The sequence below is a fragment of the Prinia subflava genome, chromosome 2 (assembly GCF_021018805.1).
Source record: "Prinia subflava isolate CZ2003 ecotype Zambia chromosome 2, Cam_Psub_1.2, whole genome shotgun sequence".
Classification (NCBI taxonomy): domain Eukaryota; kingdom Metazoa; phylum Chordata; class Aves; order Passeriformes; family Cisticolidae; genus Prinia; species Prinia subflava.
The window spans coordinates 99,071,919-99,088,222 of NC_086248.1; positions in this window are offsets into that span (position 1 = coordinate 99,071,919).

Here is a 16,304-nt window from a genome sequence, read left to right on the forward strand (position 1 = left end):
GATTTCACATTATTGGCAGTTATCTCTTGGCCACATCCATAGCAGGAGAACTTCCTCCCTCTCTGAGAGACTGTTCATACTTGTCAGGTGAAGAAAATGGCTTGGATTTACACCTATGCTTCCTAGGAACAGGCCACAGATAAAATGCAATTAATTAGTTACAAAGTACTCTAATCAAAGTATCGTGTTTTGATAGCCTCTAAAATGTTTAAACTCTGGGGTTTTGCAGTTATTGCTTTTGTGCTAAAGCATTTTATTTGGTAGAGGTGAAAGGAAAGTGTCTAGAAGTATCAAAGAAGATTTCCAATCTCCTGTTGTGCTCAAGGCGACCAATACCACATGCAACCCTTAAGAAAAAAAGTGTCTCTTATTTCAAAGTGTCAGTTGTGTCCTATTATAAATACTAAAACTGAATAAAAAAAATTAAACCAATAAATCAAAAACCCAATAGCTGTGGAAAGCAATAGAAGATCTCAAGGACACAAGAAGCAGGAAAACACTGGGAAAGTGTATGAGACCTAATCAAAAGACCATCAAAATGAGTGGAAGGTCTCCCATGGATGGTCAAGGGCTTAATAGGTCAGAAATGGGCCATTTAGTACCAATGACTATAGCTGGAAATAACTTCCACTGTGGTGATCCAGGAATGATTACATGCAGTCCACTGTGTCAGATGATGTAAAACTAAACTAGTTTACCTGAATTTGCCGGAATTTTGTTGTTGCAGATGGGTATCACAGTTTAGATTCCTGGTGCTTTTGCGTTTGCAGGGGAAGTAGGACTGGGTTTTTTTGTTTGGTTGGTTGTTTTTGTTGCTGTTTTTTGCTTTCCTGTTGGAAACATTAAAAAATGAGGATTTGGTTCTCTGGAGTCCTCAGCAGTTTCACCTACTGTGATAGGCCTCTGATGTTTTTAGTGAGAAGCCAGTTAGCAAAGTTTGTGTAACTCGTGCCTTACCATGCCATGCATTGTCCCCTCTTGGGGAATGGTTGGCTCCTAGATAGGGAGTGAAAATTGGCCATTTCCATGGGTGATGGGACAGTGTCCAAGCAGTAGAAGCTGACTGGCTCTGGAGCCTGTGGAGATGTCCTGCCTGAGAAAGGATGATGCTGGTGGGATGCTGGTTAGCTTGAGGAATCACATCATAGATATGAAAGCCTACCAGTAACTTTCCATGAAGAAAAAAGCTCAGCTGAAGCAGCAAGGGAAGGGACGTGGTTTAGCTGCTTCAGCATGGACAAGATTGTATTTCCAGCATCACCGAATCATGGTTTCTAAGAATTTGAGCTGTTGACAGATTTTCAAAATGTTTTGACAACTCATTTCACTAAGCTTTTTTTTACTTGGAGTCTTGAAAATTTGTCACCGTTTTGCAGAAATATTTCAGGTTTTTTTGGTTATAAAGCTAGGGGGAAAAAGGTTTTTTTCATTGAAGTCCCACTGAAAGTGTTTGGTCCTTTCCAAAGTAACTAGCTTCTGGAAGAACTCCATTAGCTAGCTAAAAAATCCTCCTGAGCTGTGGCTTAAAGGAAAGTCGTGGTTTTGGTTGCTCTGATCCAGATATGAGAGTTTGAGGAGAGATCCTGAAGCTGCTGCTGCACCCCTGCTTGGATAACATTCTTAAAGGCAGTTATATGGTTAAATGAAGGATGTGTTTCTACATTTTTCTGAATAATTGGATGAAATCTTGAGGGATTTGGTGAAAACATTACTGTCTTAAAAACCGTTTGCCTAGAATTTTTTTAAAAGCTGATGGTCAGCTGTAAATTGGGCCTTATGCTAAAATTAGATCCCTGAGCTGTGGGAGTATTGTATGCATGGCATCAGCCATTTGGTTTGTCAGGAGGTCAGAGTTTGTTAAAGCAATTATTTTAATAACCAAAATATGGTGTTTACATTATTAGCTTGGCTGTTTAAAGTGAAACTCGTGCAAAGAAATGAGATGGGCTCATTAAATGTTTAATTAAACCATTGTCTGCAAAGAGGTTGTACTACTAAACATCACATCTCTTTATTAAAGAATAGAGTTTAAAATTGTATTTTAAACCTGAAAAAGACCAGTTACTGTTATTCCTTTCAAAGGAATAGGGTTTTTTTTTGGTGGGGTTTTTTTTGGTTGTGTGTTTTTTTTTTTGTTTTTTTGTTTTTTTGTTTTTTTTGTTTTTTTTGGTTAGGTTTTTTCTGTGTTGTTGTTGGGTGGGGTTTTTTTTGGTTTTGTTCTTGGGGTTTTTTTGTGGGTAAAATCCTCTAAATCCTCAGCTGTGGTTTGACTGTGTGACTGTGTGACAAGCAAATTAACAAGACCACTTTTTTCGACTTCAGGGATACCAAGTCTTCCACATTTGTGTTCTCGGTTCCAGTACAAGCTTCACTCATGCACCTCCCCACTGACTTGGTAGCAAATATTTGCCAAGAGAAAACACCAAGGGCATCGTTCAGGAGCTTTTTACCACTGCATTGCTGTGGAAATGCCTCCAGTAGTTATTTGGAAGTGTCTCATACAATCTGAAGTAAACTTGCCATGCAGTCCCTGACCTGAAATGTACAGCTTGTTTGCAGTAGCTGGGCATATTTTCTACCTCGACAGTGACCAAAGGCAAATAGATTTGTAACTGCTCCTGCAGCTGGAGTTAATGTGCAGGTGGTTTTGTGTTGCTGCCCATACAGCCCAATATGGCTGTATAAATTAGGTTCTGTCTGTAACATGTACCAAGGAAGTTATTTTTCAGTGAGTGGCCTTATGGTGAGCCTGGGTATTTGACAAGCTGTGCAGGCAATGAGATGGTGCTCTTCTTCCCTTGTACCTCCTACCGGATTTCAGAGGACAGTGTCTTTGTTATTACCTTGTAACTAAAAGAAATGGATGAGGTAATTGGTAGTCTATGCAATCAGAGCCTTGGTAGCATTGTGAGCAAGGGTTTCAGTCCCAATGCATAACAGAAATGAATATGCCCAATTTTTAAGTTAAAAATCTGGATACTTTAGGATAGAGGCTTCTTCCCAGTGCCTTAGTGTGATGACAGATTGAGACGGTGGAAAGTATACTAACTACAAAGTATTTGGGGATGAGTGTGTGTTTCCATGGAACCTCAGATGTTCCTAGTGTCTCCTCACCCTCCCCAGGCACTTTTTAGGTTTTGAAGCAGACCAGTCCTGTGACCCAGATGGCCTTTTGTGTTCTCATGTCTTCTCTCTGTATCAGGCTGAACTTTTGGGGAGGGGAGAGAGAAAACAGGCAGGCTCATTACTGGTCTTGAAGCCATGAGTTGCCTGTTGCAGACAATGTGGTTGAAAACAAAGACATTTTATGTGTTGATTAGCAGGTGGTCCATGTGCAGTCTTGGCATGAAGCTGTTTCCAGGTAGCTGAGCTCTCTAAGCCCCTGTTGCTCTGCCAGTAGCACTCTGGCTTTCATGGGAGCACAGCTGAAGAAGCTGATGAGATAACCTGAGAATCTTTTGGGAACCATTTCTTGTACTCCCAAACTCAAAATCAAGTCAGGGTGAGATGTAGGAGTCAGCCAGTGCAGGTTTTGGTTTGCTAGGTCGAAATGCTGGGGGATACTAAGCTGCAGGGGAAACAGTATCATTAACCAAAGACATGGTTTTACTAAGAGAATATTTCCACAGGTTTAAGAGAAATAGGAAGCAGTCGCTGTCTAAATCAGAGATTCCTTCATTCTTCCTGCTAATTTATGAATATGCAATGACCTTTTGTTTTTATTTTTCCTGAGGCTCAGTGATCTAACTACTACTTTCTCACTTTCACTGCTCTGAGAGAGAATGATCTAATTAGTGCTGCCAATTACATTCAGTTTAAATCTGATGAATAGCTGATTTCAGAAGGCCTGATTCTGTCTAGTGCTCCCAGCACCCTGAGCACATTAATGTGTTCTCACTTGCCTGTGCTGATGATGGAAGCCACAGGCACCCTGCATCTCGTGCGGGTAGCTCTCTGTTCACATGACTTACTTTCCTCACAATTTTTGGAAGGAAATCTCACATTTTATGGGAAAACCTTCCACTCTGGTGGCTTATGCTCTTCCTGCATTAGTTTTTCTAATTTGTTTTCTATTATTGCTTTGTGCAGGGAAATCTCAGTCTGTGGCTTGGCATACAAGGGATTTTTAATACATTTTACTAATGGAAAGCTACTATTCTACCACTCAGGAAGATGCAGCTCTGTAATATTTCTGAGAGCCTGCAAAGGATAATTTCTGAATGCACAACCCACTGTTGAATTCATGTAGATTATTAGACAGCAAACCAGTTACCAGATTTTCTTTGGATCTCACCTTGTTCAGAGCCTGGCCTTTCAGGAGAAGTCAGCATCCTTCAGCTCTCCAAGTGAACAGCTCAGTTTTTGAAAGGACTGAAAGGCGAGTTAGGCAGTTCTGTAATCTGCCATTTTTCTTGACAAGAATTTGGAGGAAGGAAGAGCTCTTTGTAAATCCCTCTGTTAAGGTTAGAGATGAGGCCCCTCTGTTCTGTGGTTGAGCTTCACAGTGCAGAGGGAAGGGATGAACAGACAGATGCATGGATGGATGGATGCAGAAACCTGCAGGATGGGATTGGTGCAGCTCCTGAGAAATCTGCATCCTCCAAGTCCATGCTTGCCTGTGTACCGATGAGCTGCAGGGAGCTTGCCAGGAAGAGAAGTAATTTTAGAGTGTGATTTGGAAAATGATTCAGTTTAAAAATTGCTATTTTTGAAGGGCTACTTTCAGCTGGGATCCAGTCCCCAGCCTGTTCCCAGAAGCAGTTGCCTTGCTGCAGCAGAGCGTGGTGAAAACTGGAGGAGGAATGTCTGTCTGGGAGCCGGCAGCCCTGAATCTCGTGATGCTGCTGGGGAAACAATTCATGGGCATGGGGCCTCCTTACATTTCACATCCCTTCCTGCATTTGACAGGTGAGTGTTTGACCCAGCTAGGCTGGTGAACGAGGCAAAGGTCCCTCTGCCCACCCTCCCTCCCTGCCCGAAGGAAAGCACAGGAATGGGGGTCTGGAAATGGGGCTGCTGGGCACACGGAGTTTCAAGGCAGGAAAGCTTTCTTTATCCTGTTAAAAGCCAAGAACAGCATGAGGAATTTATGAATCAAAGTTGTGAAATGGCAAACACCTTTTTCATGCCATTTGAAGATGTATTGTATGTGTTTGACAGGGCCTGTGGCTGCAGCTCCTGCAAATCTCTCCAGCCAGTGGCACTGAAATGAAAACAGCTGAGCTGACACTCACTCCGTCAGGCTGAGGCTTTCCAGACGTTCAGGACAGGCAGCATTTGATCACAGCACTGAAGAAAATATTGGCAATCTCTTTGGCCTATCAGATTTTCTTTCTAGGGTGAGAAGTTTCAGAGAGCAATTGTGTGCTGACTACACCTTTCAGTTACCACCAAACAGGTTAAAATGTCCCTTCTGCCCTGGATCTGTCCCTTGGGTTTCTTTCAGGTAGGTGCTGGCTGGTGTTCCTTTAAGGTAATTTTCCCCCTTAAAGCTTTGAATAAACAGATTCCACTTGTCATTTAAGCAACTTCACACAGCTTGGGTTGTTCTCGAGGATGTGTGGAATGGACTTTGCTTTGGCTCCTGTTCAGGTATCAGGCACATACAAGGAAAGCAGCATGCCATCTTCAGAACAAATTCTAAGCTCCTGCTAGGAAGCAGAAGGTAAATAGAACATCATGGTGAGGAGGGTTCCCTTTTACAGCTGTCCGTTCTTGCTTCAAGTGCAGTAAGCAAATGGGGAAATGTATCAAGCTTTAAATAAAAGGAAAAAATCCAGTTTGCTATGTAGAGGGTTTAAAAAGACCTTTTCAGAGTAAGACTTTCTGTTATTTATGGCCACACAAATGGTGTTTCATATATAATACCAAAAACATTCTTTGTGCATCTTATGAAAGAAAGACAATTGGTGTGCCACTGAGCACGCAAAAATGTGCCAGGGAAAACATTCAGGACCAGAGTAATTTTCATCTCTGGTCTTCTGGAAATGAACTTCAGCCTCCCATTTTCCTATTTTTAGATATGGCCACTGCCCATGTTCACCTGGGCACTAGAGGAAAATGAAATGAAGCTGTTTGGCAGCGTTTTGCAGTCATTTCACAGAGGAGCAGTCAAAGTGCTGCAAAGTGATTAAACTTGTTATAGTGGCTTTAATGCATTGTAGGTGTAGTGTGTTCAGTGCTCTCACTTTGGTTTTAGAGCACTGGGGTATTGATTTAGCATTTAGCAAGCACTTATCTAGTGAAAATGCATCAGTGGAAACATAGGAAATAAAAATGCACAATGAAGAACATATGGTATTGAAACCAAACCACATGGTGTGCTTCAGGTCAGAAATTGCTTAGGTAAGGAGTGAGGTGAACACAAAGGCATAGTGGGATGACAGGTGCCTGAGAGCAGACACTTCAGAGGTGGAGTAAATAGTGGTAACTCTGGGGCCACTCTGTGCCTCAGGGATCACCTCTGTAGCTCTGCATCTGGGAGAAGTGCAGGAGGCAGGGATGGAGAATAGAAAGGAGCACAGCCTTTAAAAGCTTTCTGGAAGCTCAGGCTTAGAGTCCTCTCTCAAGATTTCCTTCTGGCTGCACAGTCCCCTTGCAGGTGTGTTGACTTTGAGTTAAGCATGTTCTAGTGCAGTGGCTGGAAAGTTTTCAAGCAGCACTTGCCAAAGTGTATTTTAATTTTCCTAATCTGAAGTTCAGTGGGCTAACAGAGGTTAGGGAGATACGGGATTTGTCCCACATGGAAACAGCTGCCTTGGGGGCAGCAAGTGTTGTGTCCAGCCAGCACACAGGGGCTACTGGCTTCCCTGGACTCTTGGCTGTATTTCAGGATGGAGCCATTCCCATTTTACAGTGACTCTGTGTCAGGTCCAGCCCATGGGCCATCCACAGCTCCTGGCTTTTGGCCTAACAGCCAGGCCATCTGAGTCAGGCTTAGAAAACATGGATTTCTCACCAGTCATAAGCTGGTATATTGCAGCACCTTGATCCAATAATTTCTCTTCCAGTGGCCTTACTTACCCTTCTGACCTTGGTCCTGTTTCTCTCCCTAGGATGAGAAATAATCCAAAATAAAATGGCTTTTATTTTGATGTGTTATCATAGCTCCATTGGAGATGCAAAGAAATCATGGCAAGCTTCCCACTATCCATGAAGGAAATAAAAGAGAATCCTGCTGGTGTGAGAACCATGGTACTGGGCACACCTTGTCATGCTGATAGCGATATAAGGGGAAAGTGCTGTGAAAAAAATGTGTCCTATCAAGCAGGCTTCATTTCTGTCCAAATGCCAGCATGGCTTATTATTTTCTAATGAAGTGAAACATATTCATGCTCCCTGAAGTTGACTGTGTTGATTTAATTTGTGTTTTATGATCAAGATTCTAGATTTCATATCTTTTATGTTTTATAAGTAGTGAGCAGGGATTTAGCTGCATAAGACACATTAATATCAATACAATATAACTCCCCGGGCACTTCTTTAAAGACTATTTTATACATAACAACATGGAATTTCACCTCTGTATTTCTCTTATTCTCTGCAGGAAAATACAGTGATAGCTAATCTGAAGGCAAGCACACATTTCATTATTGCTCTCAAAGCAGTAAGCATTTTTAGTACTCTGAATTTTTCCTGCTGACAAACAACAGGCAGTGTATAACACAGAAATCAAATAGCTGCTTTTTTGCGGGCTGGGCTGGGGAAAGCAGCAGAGCAATCTCAGGCAAGAAATTACAGGTTATTATTTATTTTACGTGATTTCAGTGTGCCGCTTTCAGAGTTTTTTGCTTTAGAGAACTGGTATACACGAAGTGAGGGAGATCCTTCTCCAGTATGAAATATTATTAGAAAAGGAATGTTCTGTTTTCTAGAGGAAATTTCCTGTGTCTGCATCCTTCCTCATGAGTAAAAATGATCCAAATACCATTGGGAATGGAAATAGGGAGGAAAAAAGACATGTTTTCCAAGCAAAATATGTTCATTTTATTTTTTTAGTTGTCCTTACAAACCATGTTTCTGACTTTCATTCCAACAACTAAATTTGTCTCTCTGTACTAAAAGACAATTGTCACATCTTAGGTACTTGTTCATCTAGAAGAATGGAACAATCTGGGGATGATCCTAGATGATTTTGATGATTTTTCAGCAGAGGGAAAGACCTCTCAGCATCGCCTGAGGACTTTTGGTGGGTCTTGTACGTACTGAGACAATCTGTTTGAGCTGGTGAGAATTCTTGCCAGAACAGGGTCTGTGCTGTGGGATGAACCAGCTGGACTTTGCAGGGTGTACCTGTGGGATCACACCTGTATCATGCTTACCCTCAAGTAAGAAAACATTACATTTGTCAGAGTTTAGTCTTCCTAAAATTTGGCCCTCCTGATTTAACTCGTGATTCAGATAAACAAAATTCCGGTTATTCTGATGACACTGCAGAAAGGTTGGGCTCATGGTGACCCAGTCACAATTTGCCCTGGTTTGGGACTGCAGAACATTCCTTTTGCTCTGGACTGAGTGAGCACATTTGGCAGATATGGAATGTCTCTGGAGCTGTGCAATTCTGGCCTGAAGAAGACTGTGCACTGCACTAATCAGTGGTACTGTTTATTAATCCCATGAGAAAAATTCTCCCATCTCTCATCAAGTGCTGAAGTTTAAAGGGGCTGTTGCAATACAAAGGAATATAAATCACCACCTGAACTGCAGCCCGTGGTAACATGTATCATGGGATTCAGCCTAACAACAAAATAAATCAGCTGGAAATGACCGAGGAGACGAATGCCTGGATTTTATCAATTGAGTGTTGAATAATTACGAGGTCCCAGTGTGTATGCCCAGGTCTAACACACACACACACACACACCCAAACACACACACTGGAAGTGTGTAGCTGGTAGAGATGAAACCCAGAAGTTCATTATTTGACAGTCGTAAGAGTTATGAGTCCCAGGGACTGCCTGATTCTTCTTCTAGGCTACACCATATTTAAGTAACACTGGATTTCTTGGGACTGGCAAATACATGAATCAGAGGGATGAAGGTCAGGGAAAGAAAAGATATGTTTAAGTTAAAGAATAAAACTGGCCAAAAAGCAAATGAGTATGTATTGCCTGTGAATGCACTGAGAGAATATTTGAGAATGTTCTAGCTATTTAAAATAATCAAATTTCTAAACAGTCTTCCAGTAGGAAGAATAAGAGAAAAAGCTGGGCTGACTGTAAGGTGGAGTCTGAAGTGTGTTATATAAAGTGATGTCTGCAATACCAGTAAACTGAATTTAATGGCTAAAGTGCTCCAAAACATCATCAGGTGTTTTAAGCTGGATAACATACAGACCTCAGTCACACACAGCGTTTCTTTCCGATCACCACTAAAAGGGGTGTTACATTTCCATGCTCTTTTTATAGCAATATTGACTTGGAACTCAAGTAACTTTTGTAAGCTGGTTGAGGGAATGCATTTAGGAAGAAAGGCTATGGATGATTTTGCTAGAACATCCTTATCAGTGAAAAAAAAAAAAAAAAGAAAAAGGTTACGTCTGTTATAATTTACCAACAAGAAAGCTCCTCAAGGTCTCCGCTGTTCAGAGCCCAGCAGGAATTTTCCAACTGAGGAGGAGAAAGAGAAATGTTTACTAAATGACAGATTGCAAACATCAAGTTGCCTGTTCTGCAATTGATCTTTTACACTGTGAATATCCAGAAGATCTATACTTATGGTTAGGCTGTTATTTGGAAAGGCAGTAAGAGACATTCTGCTGAGAACTGCTTCATATTAAGCCTGCAACTTGGGGAGCTTTTAAAATACAGCAATTGTCTTGGATGTTCATTTCAAGGCAGACCCTGCTCTGTACATTTAAAGTAATGATTTGTCTGGAAGTATGTGTGTTGTTTTTTGGTTTTTTTTGGTTTTTTTTCTTGCTTGATTAAGAAGCATAAAAATATCACAAAAGAGAAAATAAAAGGCTATTAGATAGGTCTTTGTTAAATGCCACACTCTAGCCCCTTCCTGAACAACAACAACAAAATAGACACCTCTGAGCTTAGAAGTCTGGAAGGGAGGTGCAAATGTTCTTGAGTAGGGAAGCTGTCAAATTCAGTCCATGGGGCTGTTCTAACTCAGTGAAACACAGCGGGAAAGCCCAGAAATGGGGGATTGATATTGGCTGAACTAACTATCAGATTGTCATTTTTAGGAGAGGCGTGTCTACACTTTGTCATATTGACCTTTTGTTTCTTATCACTGCAGATTGAGCTCCTCTTTTGTGCTCTTTCCCCACCCTCTTCAATCAGTATTTTCTTTATCAGAAAACAACTCAGAAGAATTAGACGAATAATTTCTACTAGAATGAAACTTGAGTCTTTATCAATTGCTGCTGCTAGGAGATTGAGACATGGAAAAGAGATTTGTTGTTTACTGCCATGCTTCCTGCCTGGTAACATGAAACTACATCCACATCCCCATGGCTCCTATCTTATGCACAAACTTGTCTTCTGTGCAGCAGCAAAGCTTTGCTAGAAGCTGCATTCACTTCCACTGCTTCTGTAAGTCTCAAATCCTCTGCAATAAAGCACCTTTCAGTATCATTTCCCAGCAGAGGTGTGATAGCTATAAGTTAGCTCCTTGACTCTGATATTAAATTCCCTGGTATTAATGGATTATGGCCTTCAGCGTTGTCAATATTATTGAGAACAATATTGTGACACTGGAAACTCAATCAAACCTCACCTTTTACATTAATCGTTACACAGTTTTTACCTTAGCACTCTGCAAGGAAGCAATTATCCTGGATCCATGAAAACATCTCAAATGTTAAAGACAGCAAGTAATGATTGTTGTCCCTTCACCCTCAAAGAAAGCAGATAACTGCAAAAAAATAAATAAAGACACTGGTGAAAGAAAAGGGGATATAAGTGGGGCCATAGGTCATAAGAAATTCTGCCTACTTGCATCTACAGTGCACTAACACTTCAACAATTTCTCAAAGGCAAGTGGGTTGCTTTCACAGCATTTTTTGATGCATCTTTTGGGAGACCTGGGGCTAAAGATTGCCCAGGTGTGATTTGTAATTCTACTTCCCGCTTGTTCCCACACATGCAGTGAAAAGTCCTGTACCCTCTTCTTTTTGAGCATAGCTGGCTGAAGGCAAGGATCCCCAGGGAAATCTACAGCAAAATTGTGTTCCTGCTTTATGATGACAGTTAACTTTGAAATTAAAAACTAATAAAGAAAATTCGAACTGAGCCCAAAATGATACTGGCTTTTTGGACTAAAATTTCAGGGTTGAATAACTGGAATTTCAATATCATACCATATGTGTTTGTGAAGCAGTATTGTCCCAAATGGCTAGTGATGCAGTGCTTTCTCAGTCCTGCCAAATAAATCTATTTTAAGTCAATTCCCAGTAAAAGAGTTTGAAAACCTCCTCTTGCTGTTGGCATTGTTTATTTGCAACAGTAAAAATCTGCCAAATTTCAGTCTTTATCCTGAAAACACCAGGAGCTCGGCCCCTCATCCAGCAAAGCCTTTCATCACAGGCTTAATTCCGAAACACATGAATTGTTCCCAGTGACATCTGCAAAGTAAATCATCTTCAACATCTTAGGTTAAGCACACCCATCCCCTGGATCAGAGGTTTTTGTTTGCATGTTCAGAGCACAGCAAGAAAACCTTCACCAGCAGAAGGCACCTGTGGAGCTGGTGGCTGATGTTCACAGAGGTGAGCGGGGCCAACTCTAGGAGTGAGGGACCAACTGTAGGGACTGATGGCATTTGGGAAGGACAGGAGGCTTGTCTTCATGCCTTAAAATTTATATTCCACTTCATCCCAAAGACTGGGTTAACTGGAAGTTTCTCTTGGTGTGGGAGTGTCTTCAGGCTGAACACAACGTCAGGCTTCCGCAGCCTTTGGAGATTTCTGTTTGGTTTCAGGGCTTGTTTCAGGGGTTTCAGTTCCCTGCAGACCTCTGCCTAGTGAGGGAAATGCTGCAGAGGGTAGAATGGCACAGCATTGCTCAGCCCTCAGAGATTTAAATGGGTGCTGGTGAAGGAGGATCTTCTGCTACAGCCTAAAACCTGGCACAGACGTTACTTCACTGCAGAGTGATTTTGATCTGGTGGAGCCTTCTTTATTCAAATCTCATCACACTTGACTGACATCAGGAGTAAAAATCTTGAATAAAAATGTTTCTGCCTCTAATTATAATTGGATTTTACAAAGCTCCCCTCTCCACTACATTGACCAGGCAATGATTTCCTTCAGTTCTGTGCTTGTTTGGGAAGAAAGCCTGGGATATCATCGGCATGAATTGCTCTGTAGAGAGTTTATGAGGGCAGGTGCACAGGAGAGAAATGGATAGTGTGGCCTTGTGTTGACAGGAACTGTTACTGGCATGGAAAAAGTTTAATTTCAACCTCACTATAAAACATGAAGCCAATAACTTTGTGGGTAGTGCAACTCACACCAAGCAGACTCAGCCAAGCCTTACAGACTTGAAGGGGGCTCTGACTCACATGGGTTGAAGGCAGGTCAAGGTGAAACCACCCTGTTCACAGGAAGTGAAGAAGTGACTGACGCTGCTTGGGCTTGTGGATGGCTTCATTTCAGCCCAGTGAATGTGGAGCTGTGCACAAGGTGTCCCCAAGCTGTGGGATTACAATCAGGGGCCATGGGGTGGAAATCGCCGTGTGCAGCAGAAGCCTTGATGTTCTGGAGCTCAGAGTGTGGCTCAGCAGGAATGCTCTGTAATAAAGTAAAATATGGTGGGGCCTTTTGTTCTGCTTTGTTGTGTTTTGTTTTGTGAGAGCTGAGTGCTGCTCTCAGGGCCTTCCCGAGATGAGCTCCCAGCCAATGTGGAATGCATTTACAGCGCTGGCTGCAGGAAGTGTGCTCTGATGGAACAGCCTCGCTGCATTCCCAGTTTCTGCATTTCTCTTCCTTTGAACAAATGGGAAGGAAATGGTTAATCATTAAACTTAGCAGATAATACTGTTTGCAGCTACTGAACACGTTAAAAATGTTTTTCTGTCCTCGGCAGGTTTGTGCCTTTGAGGGTTCTGCTTGTGTACAGAAAAAAGTAATTTTGCTCTGCTACAGGCAGCAGCACGGGAGTCCTGTGTTTGGCCAAATTCTTGCTCCGAAATCCTACTTCTATTCTTTCTTAGTATTGCTTTTTCCAACCCAGGGTCATTCAGACTGAAAAGATATCCTTAACCTGAGTGCATGGAAAGTATGAAAGGCACAGGTCAAGGTCTGTCAGTTAAATAAACTAGTATAATAAACTGAGTTATGCCAGGGGAGAAGCAGGCACAGAACCGTACATGGAATTTTGGGCTGCTTTTGCCATTCAGACAGTTGGCCACCTCAGCCCCTGATATGTGAAATACCACCTCTGGCTCTGATATTTTTAATGCAGGGTTTTTTTCTCCCGCATGCTGTGGGCTACTCATGAACTGTCAGATCAGGCAAAAACATATGAAATGCTCCTTCAGACTAAGCAAAGTGACTGCTTTGAAAGACACATTGGAAAAAGGATTGTTCTTCTAAGACATCAGGTACCCTCTCATAAAGTGTGGAGCATGACTGTGCTCATTATCATTAGGATGGGAAGAGCTTGATGGGATGTAGGACCAGGCACAGGGCTGCCTGTGAAGTTTGCAATTTCCTTCCCCTTCAGACTTTTGACGTGAACCAGAAGAGTGAGCTAGTGTTTTAAAAATAATTGTGGTGACCATCTGAATCGTCATCATGGACACTGAGGCAGATTATTTGCTCTCCTGAACCTTGCCTTGACAACCTCTTTGGAAATCAATTGAAAATAGTATTATTGCCTTTTTTTCTTTCTTTTTTCCTTTTTTTCTTTTCTTTCTTTTTTTTCTTTTCTCTTTTTTTTCAGGGAAAGGTTTGCTCCCAACATAGAAGCATAGGAAAATCACACCACGGAGTTTTACTGTTCTTTGCTAGTCCATGGCAATCTCAGCCCCTGAATCTTTAGTTTGTAATGAAATGCAAACTCAAGTGTCCTGGTCAAAGAATTTTGTCCCTTAATATGTTTTTAAATTGAGGTTTTAATGCATATAAATTACAACAGTTTTAATCAGCACACTATATATTTTTATTACTATGAATGAGCTCTAGAGACATTATTTATGAAGAATGAAGTGAGATTTTATGGTGGGAACCTTAAAGGGACTCCTTTCACTTAATTAATTAAAAGCAGCTTCACCAAAATCAGCAAAATGATGGGACAGTGGGGAGGGATCGGAAATTTCTCCTTCATCTTTACTGAGCACGTCTGAATTCCTTCACAATCTGGTAATTAACAGAAGACTAATGACTGCTGGGTGTCTGCCTCTTGCATCAAGCCTTAAAACATGGTGAGGTTTTTGAGGTTTTTAAGCTCAGTGGATCACCCAAGATATCTCAGTACCTGAGAACACAACATGGAGTCTTACATTGCAATTATTTTTTTCAGAAATAGTAATATAACTTCTTATCCACTGGGAGATATCTGGTCATCTAAGAATCCCCCCTCCTCTGGAGATTATTTTAAGGACAAAAGACATGTGTTGACATCTCAAAAACAGAATAAACATGTCCCTAATAAATAATAACTGCTTTAGGGAAAAGATTGTCTTGCTAAACATTGGAAGTGGAACTAAACAACTAGATTTGCTTCAGCTGAGTTATAAACTGTCCTGCTTGTACAGAACATGGGAAATAAAACTGGAATTTTATTTGATGTAGTTGTAGCAGGGACCAAGAAAATAGCCATTACTGACTGAAAACTGCCTCTTTAGAGAGAACTGCACTGTAGAGAGAAGTAAGTCCCAGTGTAACAGGACCAATAAGATGTCATGAAATGTAAAGAAATGTATTGTCAGTGATTTTGCAAAATGGTTTTGAGCAGCTACACAGTTTTGCTGGAGATTGCTTGCAGAATGAACTGGAAACACTTTTCCTAATGACCAATGTGCAATATAAAAGTCACATGGTTTTCCTGCATCCCATAGGACTGGAAGTTCAGAATCTTAATCAAAACTTTTTTCCTCTGACTTAGAGCAGTACTCATAGCCCTAAGGACAGCTACACAATTTGGACAGCTTTGTGGAAGAAGATATAGTGCCTGCCATAGGAACCGAGATCCTAAAAAAGTCAACGTGCAGCTGGGCAGAAAAGGCAAGCAAACACCCCAATGGTTTCATATAACAATGAAATGTTGAAATTGTCTTGATGAAAACTCTGTTCTATCTGACTCAACTAAAGCAGACAGTGTCACTTAGGACCAGAGGGGATACTCTGATCATCAGGGGAAAGTAGAATTTAATCCAATTATTTTTCTGGGGAGCCCAAGACATTAAGCCTAACTCAAGCCTGTCTTTTGGAAAGACTTCAGTAAGTTGCAGTGATTATCACACTTGAAGTTTGAAAATGTACATCTAGTTTCTAATTCAGATTTGCCTGGTGCTAGTTTTCAGACATTAGTTCTTGTTTCATATTTACTGTTCGAGTTCTTGTTTAGTGCTTACTATTTGTTCTTTGTACAATGTTTATAATATAGACACTTTTTGGTTTTAGTTTTGAATATGACAGAATATTTAGGGCTTCCTAGATCTAAATCTCACTCTGAATTCCTCCATATTGTGACTGTACTTTTGTAGAGTGCAAGTCTTCCCAATTTCAGTCTAGACCTGTGTCTAATAAATAGAGAAAACAAGGCAAAATAAAGAGAGGAAATGGGGTGCACAGGGAGAGATGTCAGAAACAAAATCCTTGGTTCTAGCTGGTGTCATGTCCAAACACTTGCCAGGCTGTCCATGGTAAGGCTGGGTCATAGATATGGCTTCACACCACAAACTAAAACAAAGTTTTTGGAAAGAAGCAGAGGAGCCACCAGGAATTACAAGGGAGGCATGAAAAATCTTTAGAAAATCCTCTGGGCAACCCTGTTTTCCAGGTGCAAAATGATTCTTCTGTTTTTCCCCCTGCTTCCTCTTCAAGAAAGGGAGTGAAGGATGAATTACCTGAGGGAATGGCATGAACCTGTGTCAGGGAAGGTTTTGTTTGGATATTAGGAAAAGATTTTTCACCCAGAGGACAGCTGGGCACTGGAAGAGGCTCCCCAGGGCAGTGGTCCCAGCACCAAGGCTGACAGAGTTCAAGAGGCATTTAGACAACGCTCTTAGGCACATGGAGTGACCCTTGGGGTGTTCTGTGCAAGGAGCTGGACTTTCAGGATTCCTGTGGATCCCTTCCAACTCAGAATATTCTATGATTCCATGAATTTCAGTATTGCAGCATCTGT